Here is a 17168-nt window from a genome sequence, read left to right as displayed (position 1 = left end):
GCCAGCCCGCCCCCTTTCTGCGGCTGGGGACTTTTGCGAGGATCCCTGACACCTGCTGAGAAGTTCTGGCTGGCGGAGCTCGCCGGGCTCGGCAGCGGGGGGAGCCGCGGGACCCTCCCTCCCGCCGCGCCTCGGCCGGGGCTGGAGCCGGGGAGAGGCGGGGGCTGCAGTCCGCGGGCCCCGGGGATCCGGGCGTGTTTCCTCCCTGCGAGCTCCAGGCGAGCCCAGCCTCCAGCCCGTGCCCTGGCGAGCAGGATGGGCAGCCCGGGCGAGCCGCCGCGGTGAGTGCAGCGGAGGGGGGGTCCTGCCCGGATCCGCGGGTCCTGGCGGCTGGCGAGCTCTGCCCAGCAGCGTGGCCGGAGCTCGCCCTGCGCGCTGCATGCGGGCCTGAGGGCAGGCGCCGGCGGTGGGTGTCTGGGGGGGGGGCTCTCGGCGAGCCGGGCCAGCTGCCCAGGGACTTGGAGAGGTGCCCCCCCAGCCCCAGGTGCCCGGCGCTGCTTGCACCAGCCGGGGGAAAATGGGGCTAAAACAACCGAGCAGCCTGGCTGGCCTCCTGGCAGTATGTGGGGGGAGAGCATGGAGCAGCCGGTGCCTTGGGGTCTGTGTCTGGCTGGTATTGCAGCAGGTCTAGTGTCCGTCCTCCCGCTCCCCATCCTCTCCCTCCTCCCCTGCTCTCTCCCATTCTTCTGTTTCTCCTCTGCTGTTTCCCCACCACCTCTCATGTCCTCAGCCCCCGGTCTGCGCCTCCAACTCCTAGCCCAGCCTCTGCCTGAGGTATCACTTCCCTGCTGCCCCCCACCTCCCTGCCCAGATGCGGCTGTCAGAGGACCCCCTTCTCCTGGCTGTGATCAGAAATGAGCCCTCTCCCGCCTGCACAGCATGCCAGGCCCCCTCCTCTGCTCTAAGCTGAGTTCATCTCGCCCCCTCCCGTGGGGGCAGGACAGGAGTGTGCTCTGGAGTGTGGCCCCTGGGGCTTTGGCCAGTCTAGTTTGCATGGAAAGTGAGCTGAGAGCTGGGCTCCAGCGTTAAGGCCAGAAGGGACCGTTAGGGTCATCGCGTCTGACCTCCTGCACAGGACAGGCCAGACAAACTTCTGCAACAATCCCAAAGCTTCTTTAAAGGCTTCTAGGGATGGAGAATCCACCATGTTCCTAGAAGAGTGGTTCCAGCCGTTAATTCCCCCTACTGCTAATAAAATCTGCACCTTCTTTCTAGCCTGAAGTAGTCCAGCTTCATCTTCCAACCCTTAACTCTCATTGCACCTTTTCCTGCTAGATTAAAGAGCAGTCTGCTACCAGAAATCTCTTCCCCATGTGAGTCCTCGTAGACCATCCTCGCGTCCGCTCTTGACCTTCTCTGGGGTAAACGACACTGACTGAGCTGCTTAAGTGTTTCACTATAAGGCATGTTTTCCAGCCCACGAATCATTCTTGTATCTCCTTTTTGAACCCTTTCCAATTCCCTGCCTCCCAGAGTCTGTCTGCTCCCTTCCTCCTCCATTTCTTAAAAGAAAAAAAAATGCCCCTTTATTTTAGAGGTAGGCGAACACTTCCTCTCAAATATCCTAGATTCAGTTTCAACATCTGTGTTGTGGGATTGTGTTTCAAGTGGGGGAGGCTGTGAGAAGCGGCGCCCCTAAAGCAGGGGTAGGCAACCTATGGCACGGGAGATGATTTTCAGTGGCCACCGGTCCAGGGGACTCTTGATTTGATGGCTTGTTTAGCCTGGCCAAAAGAAGGCTGAGGGGGGATATGCTCGCTCTATATAAATATATCAAGGGGGTTAACGTTAGGGAGGGAGAGGAATTATTTAAGTTTAGTACTAATGTAGGCACGAGGACGAATGGGTATAAACTGGATATTAGGAAGTTTAGACTTGAAATTAGACGAAGGTTTCTGACCATTAGGGGAGTGAAGTTCTGGAATAGCCTTCCGAGGGGAGTAGTAGGGGCAAAAGACTTTCCCGGCTTTAAGACAAAGCTTGATAAGTATATGGAGGGGATGTTATGATAGGATCGTTAATTTGGGCAATTGATCTTGAATTACCACCAGACAGGTCTGCTCAATGGTCTGCGGGGAGATGTTGGATGCGATGGGTACTGAGTTGCTGCGGAGAATTCCTTCTTGGGTGCTGGCTGGTGACTCTTGCCCACATGCTCAGGGTTTAGCTGATCGCCATATTTGGGGTCGGGAAGGAATTTTTCCTCCAGGGCGGATTGGCAGGTGCCCTGGAGGTTTTTCGCCTTCCCCTGCAGCGTGGGGCACGGGTCGCTTGCTGGTGGTTTCCCTGCAGCTTGAGGTCTTCAAACCATTTTTGAGGATTTCAATAACTCGGTCCTGGGATAGGGGTTGTTATAAAATTGGATGGGTGGGGTTCTGTGGCCTGCCTTGTGCAGGAGGTCAGACTAGATGATCAGATTGGTCCCTTCTGACCTATGAGTCTATGAGTCTATGATTTTAATTTAATTTTAAATGAAGCTTCTTAAACATTTTAAAAACCTTATTTACTTTACATACAACAATAGTTTAGTTATATATTATAGACTTAAAGAAAGACTTTCTACAAACGTTAACATGTATGACTGACATGTGAAACCTTAAATCAGAGTGAATAAATGAAGACTTGGCGCAGCACTTCTGACAGGTTGCCGACCCCTGCCCTAGAGGAAAAGGAAAAAAGCAGAGACTGAAAATCCAATATAGTGTGAGAGAGAGACAGACGCTGAACAAAAGGGAGGAGAGAAAGAGAGACACGACTGGATAAATGACTGCAGACAACAGGGTAACCATGTACAGCCCTGTGGTCACGTATGCCACAGTGAGACCTCCTGCACCAAAACTCCCCTACCCCTGGAGCTAAATAAATAGCTCCTTTGCTTTGACCTAGCTGGCTGGAGCCAGCCGCTGGAGGGAGACATGGGCACACGTACACTGCCAGCCTATGAAGCCCATCTCTGCCAGCCTAGTTCAGGTGCATTCTAGGGCTATCAGAGAGTGCACACAGTCGTTGGCTGCTTTGGGTGAGTTTTTGGCGCTTGAGTATTTGTCTGGGGGTGGTTGTTTTTTTATACAAGGACTCTATTGTGAGGAGCAGCTGGATGAAAAGTTTGGCGACGTCCCCCGAGGGGAGAAAAAAGCAGCCGGAAGGTTTGTAAACCCGCTGGCTCTGGGAGGTGCCCGTCCCTAGTCCTGCTAGACCAAAACAAGTTTGAACCAGCCTCTTCCCTCCTGTTGTGGAAAGATTTTCCCTGAAACGCTGGAGGGGGGGCGGAAAGGGCTGAAGGTTTGAAGAACACCCATGCTGACGGTGTGGAGAGGAGCAGGAGTCCACTCTCATCTGGGTCTCCAGCAGGGATGGAGAAGTCAGGAGCTGAGTTCTTTTTCCATATGGGGCAGGGCAAGTGGAGGGATCTGACCCCATGTGACCTCCCCCTGCCTTCCTTCAGGCCTGGCTGAGTCCACACGGGACTCCAAGCAGGCTGGCTCTGGGGAAAGGGAGTGGGTTGTGTGGCCAGCAGAGAGAATGTGCCTCCTGTCATCTCCATCTGCAGCCAGGCAGTTTCCTGAGTTGTCCTGCCAGGCACTCGGGAGATGAGCAGATCTTGTTACAAGCCATGACCCACAGCGTGGTCCTTGCCCGGCTGCCACCGTTTCTAGTCATGGGGCAGCACAGAAAAGGGGGAACTCGCACGGCCCATCTCATCATGCCTCTGCAGGGGGAGTCCACAGCTGTTGGCCGAACCTTACGTGGCTTCATTTCAAGCCTCTGCGCTAAGCACTTGTCCCGTGCTTCCGAGGTCATTCTTTGGGCCTGAGGCACGTTGTGGGGAGGGGAAACTTTGGGCAGAAGAGAGAGGACAGGAAATTGCTCAATGTGGAATTCCAGGGAATTCCTTCCTTGTGCGGAGCAGGACCCCTCTGCCTTTGTGATCCAGCGGCGATGCTCACTGAGAAGGGCTCTGAGGAGACGCGCCGAAGGCATGTTAAAAAGCTTTAGGAAAGCAGGACTGAGGGACGGAGTGGTGGGTGGGGTCAATGGATGCCCAAGTCCCTGTTTCCCCAGCGTGCCGGTCCGACACCCGAGTGGCAGGGAGTAGACATGGTTTCCCTCTGTTTGTAGCAGTGGTGTGGTGTTTGCTGTGGTGGGAGGAGGGGGATAGTCCTGTGGCTCAGGCACTGGACTGGGGCTTGGAGAACATAGGCTCGGCTCCTAGCTCCTCGGCAGACTCCCTGTGTGACCTGGGGAACGTGTCACCAAATCTCTCCATTTCTCCCCGCTCCAGTTCTGCCTCAGTCTCCCCTAGTGGACAGTCACCAGGTAGGTGTATTGGACCCAGCCTTTGGATCCTCCCTTCTAAGCCAGCTGGCTCTGAGCAGCTTCCAGGCACTGTCTCTAGTCCTGGCTTCTCAGGCACACTCCTGGGGTGCCTGCGCCCTGTCAGGCACCTCTTTCTTGAGCGGTAGGAGCCCCACAGTCCAGCTGCCCTCATCTCAAGACCAGTGCTGAGCCTCCCTGGTAGCTTGTGTATGCTCCCATCTGAGCTCCACCCTCATGGGTGCTCTGATTGATAGGCATAAACCAGGGGTCAGCAACCTTTCAGAAGTGCTGTGCCGGGTCTTCATTTATTCACATTCTGATTTAAGGTTTTGCGTGCCAGTCATACGTGTTAACGGTTTTAGAAGGTCTCTTTCTATAAGTCTATAATATATAACCAAACTATTGTTGTACGTAAAGTAAATAAGGTTTTTAAAATGTTTAAGAAGCTTCATTTAAAATTACATTAAAATGCAGAGCCCCTCCCCCCCCCAGACGGTGGCCAGGACTTGGGCAGTGTGAGTACCACTGAAAATCAGCTCGTGTGCCACCTTTGGCACGCGTGCCATAGATTGCCCACCCCTGACATAAACTGACACCAGTCTCCTCCAAAGTGTAGTACAGAATTGCAGGATTAGGTGCATTGTGGGTAGGTCTGGATAGCCTGAGGCTTTGGAAAAGTTTGGATCCACTTAACAATTTTGTGGATTGGTCATTGTTGTACAAGAGTTTTAACCCTCCTCTGGATTATCTGGAATTCTGCCTTGTTAGAGACAGGCTGCTGGACGGGCCGGCCCGCCCCATTAGTCTTGTCCAGTTTGGGAATTCCCTTGTGAATGAATCAGTGGAGCCATTTCTGGTTCCCCCTTGTCTGATCTCAGTTGGGAGAAAGAAGTAGTAGAAGAGAATAACCTTTTAAGAAAGGGAAATCCTATTTTCCTTTGAATGGTTATATTAATAGAAGTCAAAGGGAGTAAAAAGATACCAAACAATCACTCAGAAAACAGAACTGCCCCTAGACATAACCTTTTTTCCCATGAGACACTAGCTCATCTTTAAAGCTGAAATGTTGGCTTCTATTGGCCTTAAAAATGAAGCCAGCCAGCCTCACGCTACTTTGACCCCACTGCTTTTTTAGTTGTGACTTACTGTGACCATTTTGTGATCACACATTTCGTGCATTCTGGCCCAGTGGGCAAAGAGGTAGAACTCTTGGGTTCTATTCCTGTGTCTGGCACTACCTTTCCTTTATCGCCTTGGGCCAGTTACTTAACCTCTCTGTGCTTCAGTTACCCCTGCATAAAATGAGGGTAATGATGATTGATTTTTTGAATTGTGGGGGTGCCTAGCAGCTGTGTCCCCACTATGCTAGGTGCTGTACAAACAAACCAAAGAGATCGTGCTAAGTATGACTTTATTTTTATTAACTCGAAAAGACCAAGCTATTGTGGGCTTAATGCAGACAGCCATGTGATGCAAAAGCAAGTCTGATGACTACATATAGATATGCAAAAGAGTTAATTCAATACAAGAAATGTGAACCGTGTCCTTCAATACGATTGTATAAGGATAACTAAAAATCCGATAGGAAGCTGCCAGTTTGACAGCCTGTTGATTGATTTGGTTTAATTTAATCTAATTTAGGTATTCATGGACATTTCTACGGTGCTCATTAAGACCTCAGCAGAGTGGGGTGGGAGAGAGAAACAGCCCCTGGAAAAGAGACGGCAGAAAGAGATGAATTTTAGATCCAAACTGCACCAAAGAGTGAGGGGTTGGCTCTGGGGTTCCAGTATGGAGGAATGAAGGGACTTTTTCACATGTGGCCAATGATTGTGTTCTTATTGCGAATCTCGGGATGTTTGATGTCTGTCTTAAAGCCCCATAAGGTTGCAGGAGAATCACTGCTTTCCTTTCAAAACGAAAAAGTTGAACTGCAGCCATGGCGGTTGCAAAGAAAAGCCTGAAACCTGTGCCGGGAGGGTGCCCAACCGGCTCAAAAACCAGAAGACATATGAAAAGGGCCCCAAATGTATTATTTCTTTAAAACAAAAAAAAATTCAAGATTTTAAGCCAATCCCATGATTTTTTTAGGGGATGATTCATGATTTTTGAACCCTTGGGATTGCAGCAATGAGTAAATGAAGTTCGATGAGCCAGAATTCTTCTCCCATTAACGCTGGTGCAACTCAGCTGGCTTCAGTGTCGCTGAGAGCAGAATTTACTCAGCCTTAAAACTGCTACAAGAATTTGCTGTGCTACGGGTTGGAAAGTCTGTGGGCCGTTCCCATGCTTTCCAATGGGTGGGCTGAGCTTCCCGCAAGATGCGCTGGGCCCTCAGCTCTTATCGGGAGTGCACAGCATCTCTCAGGAGGTACTTGGGACCCAGTCGTGGCAGGTCTCTACTTCCCAGCCAGAGTCCAACCAGACCCCCTACAAGTTTTCGCTGGGTAAAGCACTAGCCATGTTCTCCATTATCCTGTTACCACTCAAGAAAGAGACCGTGGAGTCATCGTAGATGATTCTTTGAAAATATCTGTTCAGTGTGCAGCAGCAGTCAGAAAAGCGAACAGAACGTTAGGAGCCATTAAGAAAGGGATAGCTAATAAGCCGGAAAATACCATAATGCGACTCTATAAATCCATGGTGCCTTGAATACTGTGTGCAGTTCTGGTTGCCCCATCTCAAAAAGGAAATATTCAAATTGGAAAAGGTACAGAGAAGGACAGTAAAAGAGTAGGGGGATAGAACATCTTTCGAAGGAGGAGAGATTAAAAAGACCAGGACTGTTCAGTATAGAAAAGAGACCACTGAGGGGGGATATGAGAGAGGTCTATGGAATCATGAATGATGTGGAGAAAATGGCTAAGGAAGTGTTATTTACCCCTTCACATAACACAAGAACCAGGGGTCATCCTATGATATTAATAGGCAGCAGGCTTCAAACTAATGTACTTAACGCAGTCAACCTGTGGAACTCCTTGCCAGAGTGAAGGCCAAACGTATAACTGGATTAAAAAAAATGGATAAGTTCATGGAGGATGGGTCCATCAATGGCTGTTGGCCACAATGTTTAGGGATGTCACCCCATGTTCTGAGTGTCCCTAAACCTCTGATGGCCAGAAGCTGGGACTGGATGACAGGAGATCATTCAAGATTGCCCTATTCTGGTCATTCCTTCTGAAATATTTGGCTTTGTCCGCTGTCGGAACACAGGCTACTGGGCTAGATGGACCGTTAGTCCGACCCAGTCTGGCCATTCTTATGTTAAGCTTCTGGAGATATTGAAACCGGAATAGGCATTTTTAAAGTTTGCTTGGAAATGTCTGGCTTTATTAGCGATGTATGTATTGCTCTGAGGCCCTATAACTAATCACTGCAGTCCCCCCTCTAAGCCATGATACAGGCCTGAATTAAACATTTAATTTGGAAGCTGATTTCAATAGGATCGATTTCCAGTCTTTAAATACCAAGCGCAAATACATCCAGATGCCCTTGTCCTTCTGTGCAATCAACGTGGCCTCTTCTAATCTACTTTTCCTTGGCCTGTGAATAACTCCTGCCCAATCCAGCACTCCCCAATCTGTCTCTGGGAGTTTGTGGCGTGTTCTCTGAGCCTGTCTCAGTGCTGAGACACTTGTCTATTTCAGGAAGTCTCTTTTTTTTGATGCCGGGGAACACTGGGCAAAATGAACAGACCACTGCGAGCAGTTTGGAATATCGGTGCAGTGGTGAGCTGTGCTGCCACTGACTTCCGATCTGTTTGGGTTTTTATATCGTTCCCACCATCACTGAGCACCCTCCTTGCTATTTCAATTGTCTGAAACTTGTAGCTGTCTCTCGACAACTCTTCGCCGTTGGCGGCGTTGATAGTAGTGTGTGTGGTGTAGCCTTTGGATTGAGCCGGGTGATGTTTGTGCTTTCTCGTGGTCCCCCGTGACCGTCTTGGTCCAGTCGCTAAGCAAGTTCTGTCTCGTAGTTGATGGTGTCGTTCTGCTGGATCACAGCTGCCGTGGGAGGCCAGAATCAGTCTGGAGATAATGAGGTTAGTTCAGTCAGGGAGGATGAGGCCCTCTTCTAGCAGTTGAGGTGTGAACACCAAGGGAGGAGAAACTGCTTTTGTAGTTGGCTAGCCATTCACAGTCTTTGTTTAATCCTGAGCTGATGGTGTCAAATTTGCAAATGAAGTGAAGTGCAGCAGTTTCTCTTTGAAGTCTGGTCCTGAAGTTTTTTTGCTGCAGGATATGTGTGTGTAATATCTGTGTGTGTGTGTCCGTGAGAGAGATTACACACACACACACTCTCTCCCTATCTATACTGTCTGGCGCACACACACACACACACACACTATCTATCTATCTATCTATCTATCTATCTATCTATACTGTCTGGGCCAGGTTCTGCTCTCAGCTATAAATCTGCTATTGTGTGGCCAGGAAGGCTGAAGTGTTCTCCTACAGGTTATTGTATATTGCCATTCCTAATATCTGACTTGTGTCCATTTATCCTTTTACGTAGGGATCTAGTGGAGCAGCGCTTCTGGGTGGGCTGCGACAGCCTCGTATGTTTCTCTCCTTAATCATATCAGTGTCTTAAAAGTGGCGTTGTTATAAGTCCTGCCCCAAGGGGAGGGTATCCAGCTTGGTTTTCTGCACCAGGCCTAAGGAGTGCATCAGTCCCAGAGCGCACTGCCTCTCATGTTTGGTTCCTTAAGGGATATCCCAGGCAGAGCAGAAGAACGATGCACAGGGATCTCCAGGAATTACACTGGGAAGAGAGTTAAACAGCCTTTGGCTAATATGTAGGAGCTAAGAAATAGCATCTCTCATCAGAGGAGCCCAAAGAGCTTTACAAATACTCACTAAGCCTCTCTCTGAGGCAGGTGGTGTTATGCCTCCTCATTTCAAGGCAGGGGAACGGAGGTAAGCAACTTGCTCCATCACACAACTAGACGGTAGCAGAGCCAGGAATCGAACCCGGATGTTTTCCCGCCACACACACTGCGCTATATGCTAGACCATGCTGTCCACAGCACACGCTCAGTCGCTGCTGGGAAGATCTACCTGCTAGATAGACAGGGTCCAGTTCTGCTCTCGTTTACAGCAGTGTGAACGTGGGGCGAGTCCATGGACGTTCGTCTCCTTGGTGCCGATTTGCACTGGCATAGCTGAGAGCAAAACCTAGCCCAGACAGTATAGATGGGGAGAGACTTTACTCTGTGTGTGTGTGTGTGTGTGTGTGTGTGTGTGTGTGTGTGTGTGTAATATCTCTCTCTCACACACATGTGCGCACACACACACACACAGATATTACACCCACCCACGCATGTAAGGATTTGGTTTTAACAGAACTCCTATGAATAGACATGGGCGGGAGAGAGGACTAATTTACAGGTGGATGGAACATTGAATGCAAAAATCTCAGCCGTACTTAGCTACCCCAGGAGACCACAAGCTGTTGCACTGCCCTCCTGTTTGAATGACGCCAGCCACACTGTCATTGCTCAACAAACCCCTAACACAAGAGGGGAAGTGTCGTGTTTCTCCTCTGGGCTTGGCAGCTCGATGAGATAAGAAAGCTCGGTCTTCATCAAGCTGTTACTTCCCATGCCACTCACAGCATTTAAAAAATAATAAATCCTTCTTCCGTTCCACTTCTAGTGTGGCTAGCCAGCTCCATGCCTCGGCAAGCTCCCTCCTGGGCACGGAGACCCAGCCCGATGGGATTTCCATATTTGTGGCCATGTCCGGCGTTCAGCCACGTTCATCTCCCTTATTAAGCCCCTCCCCAGCACTGCTGCTCAAAGGTGTCTTCACAGCAGCTTTGCCCATCAGCTCCAAGAGCCCCTCGCTGCTTCCAAAAGACTGTAGGGGCATTCTGGGAGCAGGCTGGGCTTCACAGCCTCCCTCACTCTCCCTGGGCCAAATTATCTTCTATTGGTTTTGGGGTTTTTTTTTTCTCTTTCCCTCTGAATTTTTCACAATCGTTGCAGTCTGCAGCAAACCTCTCTCATGGGCAGGGTGACCAGACAGCAAGTGTGCAAAATCGGGACAGGGAGTGGGGGGTAATAGGAGCCTATATAAGAAAAAGACCCCAAAATCGGGACTGTCCCTATAAAATCGGGACATCTGGTCACCCTACTCGTGCCCAGCGCAGGCTGAGCTGAGCTCCCCTGTTGAAAGTCCAGCGCCTGTCACTCTGGCTGCACGGCAGCCAATGAGTGAATGAGCCCCCCACCCTGTCCACGCCTTGATCTTTAGCTGCCCAAAGCCAAAGCCGCACAGCTACTCTGGTTGGAATGTGCAGTCTCCACCACAACAGATACAGGGTATGTCTACAGTACGATTACTGCCAGTTTAGCCATTCCCGTCTAGCTAGATCGGTACCAGAGCAGTGAAGCCACTGCAGAAGGGGCTGGACAAGCCCACCTGGAGCTCTGGACAATTCTTCAGGTAGCTACTCCACACTAACTCCTGTGCTGCCCATGGCTTCACTGTTCCAGCGCCTGTATTAGCTAGATTAAAACTAGCTTGGGGTAAGTCTGCCTGAGTTACAATCAGGCCCCGTGCCCCCCGCCACTGTTCTGCCCCGTGCCCACAGTGCAGACGGCCCTGCCGCCGTGCTGCCCCGTGCCCACAGTGCAGACGGCCTTGCCGCCGTGCTGCCCCGTGCCCGCGGTGCAGACGTCCCCACTGCTTGCTCAGACCTCAGCCCTTCTCTGGGAGAGAGGTTTCCAGTGGCTCCTCCCAGGCAGCTGTTACTGTGCCCTCAGCAGATGTGGGGCTCTGGGTTACTTTTGTTAATTTAAGACAATAGGATCCAGTCATGAATGGAATGCTGGGTGTGTGCCACCCTTGCCCTCCACTCGGTGGAATCAGAACTGCTCTGCTGTGTGTCATAGACCCTGTGCTGTCAGCACCAGCAAAGATCCTTCTTGGGCTCAAGTGGCCAGGCCCCTGTGTGTTACAGCAGTTCTGCTGCTGCCTGGCCATTCAGTTCCAAGCAGAGCTGAGTGGCAGCTGTGACATCCTAAATTGGCCGTGGCTATCGCTGCAATACATGTCTTTATTCGTGGCTGGCGAAAGGGGCCAGATTGGCAACCGGCCCTGGAGAGTGACGTCCTCTTTCTATTCCCAGAACAGGGAACTGCAATCCTGACTCACAGGGGCCATTTCTAAGGGCCAGTGGGGAAGCAGCTCTTCATGGACCACACACAGTCTCTGGCCTCCCGTCCCTGCTGAGGCTGCCCAGAAGAGACCTGGCCCCAGGTGACGGGGAACTGAACTAAAGTTCCCAGCTCATTTCCAAAGGCCTCTGAACGCAGACAGGAGTATCCTGAAATGGGTGCAAGCCGAAGGCCTAGGAGAGGGTCCTTATTCAGTTCCCAATCCCAGGAGCCATCAGTGCGCTGACTTTTCCCTCCCCCTGCAGAACAAATGATGAGCATCTTTCCCATGGATTGGGGCCTGCAAGGGATGTCTAGTTATTGTAGATTTCAGGTATAGGGTGACGGCAGAGACTGTGGTCTAGTGGTTAGCGCAGGATGCCTGGGTTTTGCTCCTGGGTCTGCCACTGACTTCCTGTGTGGCTCCGGGCCCAGTGTGACACGCAGGTTCTGCAATGCCCCCTCTTCCTCAGCCAGAACTAAAGGAACCCGTAGCCAAGCTGTGAACCTCTGGCCTTTTATCGCCTGCCACACACAACACGAAGCCTCTCTCCCTCTGAAGTCACGGGAGAAGGTTCTCCCTGGGTTGGGTCTCTGAGGTATCCACAGAGGGCAAAGCCTCTAAGCTGTGAGATTTCCAGATGGTGCTTCTCAGTCTCTGCCTACTTTGTGTTAATGATGCCAGATTGGCTTTGACTGCCCACTGCTGCCTGTTTGCTCACATCAGCTGCCTGTTCCTAAAGTGGACGCGGGCAGGGCGGAGAGTAAACCTGCTCTTGCTTTGGCTTCTATCTTCTTGCTAACCCTGGGCAAGGTTTGAAAAAACCAAATACTTCAGTACTCGTTTATCATTAATGCCACTTGTCCGGCACTCGTGAGCAACCCTACGATAACAAACCCCCGTGTGCATCCCAACCCTCAGTAACTACCTGCCGAGAGCAAACTGGCAGATATGGCCCTTCTGAGGAGCTCTTCAATGACAAAACCATTGTGAGGATCCCCAGCCTCCAGGAGCAACCCTACAATAACCCCTCAGTGTTGAGCATGCTCTCGGGGCTAAACAAATATTCAGAACTAAGACGTGCCGACCTTAATAACCAGTGTGCACATATAACTGGCTGGGTGTGTGTTACAGGTCCCATTCTGTGCCGATTCACAGAGGATGAGAGTCTGTAACAGCCCCAGACTGCCATGCCTGGGCGCTTTAGCTCAAGCTGTAGCAAATCACACTTTTAACCTTAGAACTCCCTGGTGAGTAAGCCGTCATCCATACCCCGTGGCCATCATTCATACATCGTGGGGGGAAACCGGTGTTAGTAAGAGCTAAGACAGATTTCTGTATCAAGCCGTCCAAAGTCTTAGTTTTTAATAAGCGACCGTGAGTTAATGAGAGAGAATTTTAACCTGAAGCATCAGGTTTTTGCTTGCAGGAAAAGAAAACCAGACATTAGGGCTGTCGAGCGATTAAAGAAAGTAATTGCGTGATTAAAAAAATTAATCACAATTAATTGCGCTGTTAAACAACAATAGAATACCATTTATATTAAATATTTTTGGATGTTTACTACATTTTCAAATATATTAATTTCAATTACAACACAGAATACAAAGTGTACAGTGCTCACGTTATGTTTATTTTTATTACAAATATTTGCACTGTAAAAAAATATATATATTTTTCAATTCACTTCATACAAGTACTGCAGTGCAATCTCTTTACCATGAATGTTGAACTGACAAATGTAGAATTATGTACCAGAAAAACTGCTTTCGGGTGACATTGTAAATAAGAAGTGAGCAGCATTATCTCCTGCAAATGTAAACAAACTTGTTTGTCTTAGCGATTGGCAGAATGAGAAGTAGGACTGAGTGGATTTGTAGGCTCTAAAGTTTTATGCTGTTTTGTTTTTTGAGTGCAATTATGTAACCAAAAAAAAAATCTGCATTTGTAAGTTACACTTGCACGATAAAGAGATTGTACTTCAGTACTTGCATGAGGTGAACTGAAAAATACTATTTGTTTTGTTTATCATTTTTACTCTGTGTGTGTTTGTGTGTGTGTGTGTGTTGTGACGGACCCAGGCCAGTGGGGTACAGGAGTCTGGTAGAGGGCAAATATACTGGTCACTGGATGAGTAGTTTTCTGTTCCCTGAGTGACCAGAGCAGGGGCTGCACTAGAGTAATCAGGAACCTGCTAGAACCAATTAAGGCAGAGAGGCTGATTAGATCACCTCCAGCCAATCAAGGCAGGCTAATCAGGGCATCTGGGTTTAAAAAGAAGCTCACTTCGGTTTGTGGGGGGCGTGTGAGGAGCTGGGAGCAAGAGGTGCAAGGAGCTGAGAGTGAGAGGCTGTGCTGCTGGAGGACTAGGGAGTACAAGCGTTATCAGACACCAGGAGGAAGGTCCTGTGGTGAGGATAAAGAAGGTCTTTGGAGGAGGCCATGGGGAAGTAGCCCAGGGAGTTGTAGCTGTCATGCAACTGTTACAGAAGGCACTATAGACAGCTGCGATCCACAGGGCCCTGGGCTGGAACCTGGAGTAGAGGGCGGGCCCGGGTTCCCCCTAAACCTCCCAACTCCTGATCAGACACAGGAGGAGTTGACCCAGACTGTGGATTCCACCAGAGGGGAAGATCACTGAGGCGAACAAATCCACCAATAAGCGCAGGACCCACCAAGGTAGAGGAGGAACTTTGTCACAGTGTGTATATAATATATATATAATAATATAAAGTGAGCACAGTGCACTTTGTATTCTGTGTTGTAATTGAAGCCAATATTGAAAATGTAGAAAAACATCCGAAATATTTAATACATTTCAATTGCTATTCTATTCAAAGTGTGATTCATCTTTTTACTCACGATTAATTTTTTTGAGTTAATCGCGTGAGTTAACTGCAATTGATTGGCAGCCCTACTAGAAATAATATTTAGCCTTAGACTCGTAGGCGACAATCCAGGAAGGGGCAGAACAAACCTGTCTTGATCCTGCAAAGCACTGAACCCCACGATTCCCATTAAGTGAGTGAGGAGCCCCATCGATTCAGTTGTGCGATGTACATGGGTAAAGCTACCCAGGGGCTGAAATGCTTTGCCAGCTTGGAGCCTGAGCGCTCAGCACCATGCAGGATCAAGCCCTTATACACTGTGATGCTCAAACAAACGAATCCTCTCAATCCCTTGGAATAGGTAACGATTGTTGTTGTCCCAATCGTACAGAGGGGAAACTGAGGCACGGACTGTGACTTGCACAAGGGAAGTCAGTGGAAGAGTCAAGGTTAAAGAATCCGCTAGACCATCCAGCCTTGACATGGCAGGGACACTTCGCCGCAATGAAGCCCACGCTTTCACCCCTGACCCCCAGCCCTTCTTCAGAGAGAGGAAAATAGTACTCCAGCTATTACTGGTACCACTGCAGTGCCGCTGAGTCTTAGCTGTGGACCCGGAACCCGTTGTACAGCTCCTAGCGCAGCAGCAATGCCGTCTGCAAAGGGATCCGGATTCTTCCTCCTCTCCAGGACTCCCCAGAAGCCAGGAAATTCCATGGGTGGCCCTGGGCCACTGTTGTACAGCTGCATGTGTTTTTCTTTCAGAGGAGGCCTAAAGCCAGGGCCTTCCACCCGTGGCCGTTAATGATCCTATGGTGCTTTTTGCAAACGTAAGGGTAACGATCCCAGCATTTGGCTGAATGCCAAGGTGGGTCATCATTAAGAGCTTCATTGCTCTGAGTGCAGGAAACAAGGTGGGTAAAACTAGGGGCAGAGGGAAGAAAGAGGGGATAGAAATAGTATCTGTACGATGCTGCTACGTCTCAGGGCCATTTTAAGTCTCCTTATGTTGCTTTTCCCATCCGATTTACACAAACGCGGTTGTGGCAAAGTTGCCATTTTGGTGTACGGATCCGTTCTCGTTCAGAGGATCCGCCCGTCCTTTGAAATGACAGTCTGGCCTTCCTAAATTCCCATTCCATGTGGTATTCCTCATCGCCCCTTTTGGGTGCTGTCGGACAGCTGATCTGCTCCACTTACTAATGAGAAGCATGGAAATAAAAATGCAAAAAACGTAGAGAACTCTGATACGAATGCGGCACATCCGAATACAGAATTGGGCACACGGAGGGAGTATATCTTTGAGAGCTGGTCGGAGCATGCGGCGGCTTCCTTAACACTGCTGGGTGATCCTTCTCTTCTGTATTTGTGTTCATTAGTGTAGGTTTCTTCCTGGATTTTGTCTTCTCTCTAAATGGGAATGGTCTTCAGTGAGCCAGGCAGTGTCCCCTGCCTCTGTGCTCTTCCATGCAATTTGCTGGTGTTTTACCCAGCGGCTGCCAGAAAACTCTGCACTGTGGCAAGCATAAAAAATTCAAGAGGAAGGGGACATGAGGAATCTGCAAAGATGAGCAAAAGAGCTGCCTGGGTGACACCAGCCAGAGAGCTGAGACATGAAAGAGAGATGAATCGAGAGAGAGCAATAATAAAAACCTACTTTTCATGCTGGCCCAGAGCTGTTTGCTTTTCCCTCTGGCCCACTTGAACTTAAAAGCCACAGTCAATTTGCCAGCAAGTTCAGAGGCCACAGATCATTTCCAAGCCACCTCCATGTTCTGCTCTGAGAAGTGTCTGTCTTGTTATCCTCTGTCTTCTGGCCTTCGCTGCAGTCACTGAAAGGCGGCGTTCAGCTGTGGTGGAGTGTTTTGCCTAATGTAGCTGGTGGGTTGGAGTGTAACCAGTCAGTTAAATGTCAATTTTTATATGCAGTTCTATGATGGATTATTTTGAATAGACCACTGTTCTCTAGATATATTGCTTGAAAGTTTTTAGGGTCTTATTATTATTGCAAATGCATTTTGTGCCAGCTTTCATTCCTAGAGGCGATGGATAGAAAGGGGTCTAGCACAGCGGTTCTCAAACTGTGGGTCAGGACCCCAAAGTGGATCGGGACCCCATTTAAATGGGGTCGCCAGGACTGGTTTAGACTTGCTGGGGCCCAGGGCCGAAGCCAAAGCCCGTGCTGCACCACCCGAGGCTGAAGCCTGAAGGTTTCCGCCCTGCATGTTGGGACTCAGGTTACAGACCCTCCCGCCTAGGGCTGAAGCCCTAGTGCTTCAACTTTGCCAGCTCCCTACTTCCCCTGCCTGGGGTGGCAGGGCTTGGGCGGGCTCAGGCTTCGATCCCCCCCCTCCTTGAGTCGTGGAGTAATTTTTATTGTCAGGATACTGTCTCCCATGTAGACATACAGGCACTCCTATGTGTATGTTCCCAGAGAATGCCTCCCTGCCACCAAAACGCATCTGCCTCTCAGGTGAAAGGCCACACCTGTTTAACAGCTAATGAAGGTTGTGCTCAGGAGCCCCGATATGTCTGGCAACATTTCTAATGGTTCTGTAACCCCCCAAACATCCTGCTTTGGTGGGATTTTGGTGCACGGAGGACAGGAAAGAGAGAAGAATATGGTATCCAGTTAAAATGGTTGGGATGGGTTGATGATTTAGGGGAGGTGATGTAATTGCTAGTACTGGGAATTTGGCGAGGACACTGATGTCAATGACCACCATCTGGGGGTGAAGTCCCGTAGGAGCTCTAACAATCACAGATCTGGGGTTTACATCTCCGCTGAAAGGCAGCAGGTCCAGCAGCACAGCTTGCCCTAGCCCCAGGCAGGGGCAACACAGTGCACTGCTAACTCCAG

At 49.9% G+C, this 17168-nt stretch overlaps 1 protein-coding gene across 2 annotated transcripts in view; it reads left to right on the top strand.

The window, feature by feature from the left end:
- Positions 1-216: 216 nt before the first annotated feature.
- LINGO3 (leucine rich repeat and Ig domain containing 3) overlaps positions 217-17168 on the top strand; it is a 106450-nt gene continuing 89498 nt past the window's right edge. The window contains exon 1 of one of the 2 annotated variants that reach the window (XM_050934356.1): positions 217-281. The gene's annotated coding sequence lies outside the window, so the exon portion shown is untranslated. Of the gene's footprint in view, positions 282-2985; positions 3020-17168 lie in introns of those variants that run through there. The other variant, XM_050934357.1, reaches the window with a different exon arrangement.

Source organism: Gopherus flavomarginatus, chromosome 24 (assembly GCF_025201925.1).
Source record: "Gopherus flavomarginatus isolate rGopFla2 chromosome 24, rGopFla2.mat.asm, whole genome shotgun sequence".
Lineage (NCBI taxonomy): Eukaryota > Metazoa > Chordata > Testudines > Testudinidae > Gopherus > Gopherus flavomarginatus.
The sequence above is the reverse complement of the archived record's forward strand: the minus strand, read 5'-3'. Positions and strand labels throughout refer to the sequence as shown.